Consider the following 2,500-nt stretch of genomic DNA (forward strand, 5'->3'; position numbering starts at 1 on the left):
AGATTGGTCCTTCGGGGCCCAGTGCGGTAACGCAAACCAGCTCGGAGACGCCGATGCGAGCCCCGGGAAGAGTTTTCTTTTCTCTGTAAGGAGATCGAGTCCCTGGAATGGGTTCGCCCCGAGATAGGGATGGTGGCTCCGTAGAGCAGTGCGGTTCTTGCGCTGTCCGGTGCGCTCGCGTCGGCCCTTGAAAATCCGAGTGAGGGAGTGTGATTTTCGTGCCGGACCGTACCCACATCCGCAGCAGGTCTCCAAGGTGAACAGCCTCTAGTCGATGGACCAATGTAGGTACGGGAAGTCGGCAAAACGGATCCGTAACCTTGGGATAAGGATTGGCTCTGAGGACTGAGCCGGTCGGGCTGGGGACCTGAAGCAGGAACGGCACTGCACCGGGACTGGGCGGGGCTCGCCGTTCACGCGGCGCGGCCAAGCCCGGACCAGCGTCGGGACCTTCCTGTGGAAAGCCTCAGCTGCGCGGCGTCTGAGGGCTTCGTGCCCAAAGTGCTATGCTTCGGCCGGCAAAAAACAGTCAACTCAGAACTGGCACAGACCGGGGGAATCCGACTGTCTAATTAAAACAAAGCATTGCGATGGCCGCTGGTCGGTGTTGACGCAATGTGATTTCTGCCCAGTGCTCTGAATGTCAACGTGAAGAGATTCATCAAAGCGCAGGTAAACGGCGGGAGTAACTATGACTCTCTTGTGGCCAGTGGCCTCTGCGAGAGATCGGGACAGACTTTGTGTGCAGTCTGTGTGGAGAGGGATACGCCTCAAAGATTGGTCTGGGCCAACACAGGAGGAGCAGACACCCTGCAGAATATAATGAGGAAATAGTGATTGAGAGGTCACGACCTCGCTGGTCCACTGAGGAGTCGAATCTTCTCGCGAGGTTGGAGGCAGACCTGAGAAGAAGTGGGGTGAAGAACATCAATGAATCCCTATGGGATGCACTACAGAGTTTACCCGCATCGGCCAAATCTGGAAGAACCTTTGACTCAATGAAGAGCCACAGAAGGCAGGCAGGGTACAAAGGAATGGTCGAGAGGTTCCTATTGGGGCCGCAGCCAGTGGCCTCTGCGGGATCTGCATTGGCGTCCATTCCTGAGGAGGAGTCCGTAGAGCATGGTGTGGATGCGTCGGTTGGTTCTGATGCACCGGTGGATGGGTTGGAGTCCCAAGTCGAGCAGGACTCGGGGTACGACTCTAAAGAGGCCGTGCTTGCTGCTATAAAGGGGCTGGTGAAGCGAACCGCTCCTCAGGTGTATCAGGCACCACGACTCTGGGAAATTGGCCACTTGGCCCTGAGAGGAGTGGAAGTCACCCGAGCGGTGAACGATTATATTCGTGACGTTTTTTATGTGGAACCGAGGGCTCCAAGGAGGGGGCAATCGGGGAGAGGGGTACCGCGCACTGAAAGCCGCAGGAAACAGAAAAAGAGGGAATATGCCCTGACACAAGAGAAGTTCCGCCGGAGACAGTCTGATTGTGCTCGGGAGATACTGGATGGCCAGCAAGTGGCTGAAGTGGCTGATGTTAAAAGCTTCCTGAATGAGTGGAAGACCATCATGACTGGCCCAGTACTTCCGCCACCAGAGGGGAGTTGTGGTCAGGCTGAGAGATCTGTTGATCTCTTCTTTCCAGTTACAACAGCGGAGATAAAGGCTTGTGCGCTCCCTGTGAGTTCAGCTCCGGGCCCCGATGGGTTTACGGCGCGGGATCTGAAGGCAGTGCCAGTGGCAGTGTTGCGTTTACTCCTTAACCTCCTGATGTTAATGAAGAAAGTCGCCACTTCTTTGAAGTGTGCGAGGACAGTATTTGTCCCTAAGAAAGTAGGGGCGAGTGAGCCCTCGCATTTTAGACCAATAACGGTGGCGCCAGTGTTACTACGACTGCTTAATAAAATACTGGCACAAAGGGCCACCAAGACAGTGGAGCTGGACCATAGACAACGTGCATTTCTTCCAGTCGATGGGTGTGCGGAGAATGTTATGTTACTATCCGCCACCATCCAGGAGGCGAGACGCAGCCTAAGGCCGCTGTACATGGCTAGTCTTGATTTAACAAAGGCCTTCGATCGTGTGTCGATGGCAGCCATCGTGGAAGGTGTCCGCCTGGCCGGCTTGGGGCAGTCGTTTGTGGAGTATGTGGTTGACTTGTATGGAGGGGCGAACACCCTGTTGTCGTTTGCCGGTGAAACTCTACTTGCGGCCCCAACGGCCGGTGTTAGGCAGGGGGACCCACTCTCCCCGCTCTTGTTTAACCTCGTCATGGATGGCTTCTTCCGATCCATGGAGCCTGGTTTTGGGTTCAAGAGTGGGGAATTCGAGATCGACTCGATGGCCCTTGCAGACGATTTGGTAATTTTTACGTCGACAGCCATGGGGCTACAGCGACGGTTGGATGAATTAGAGCGGTATCTCAGCCCCCGTGGGCTGGTAATTAATGCTGAAAAGTCCTTTACGTTATCCCTCATACCATCTGGGAGGGACAAAAAGACGAA

The sequence above is a fragment of the Ixodes scapularis genome, unplaced genomic scaffold (assembly GCF_016920785.2).
Source record: "Ixodes scapularis isolate PalLabHiFi unplaced genomic scaffold, ASM1692078v2 ptg001158l_1___fragment_3__unscaffolded, whole genome shotgun sequence".
NCBI lineage: Eukaryota > Metazoa > Arthropoda > Arachnida > Ixodida > Ixodidae > Ixodes > Ixodes scapularis.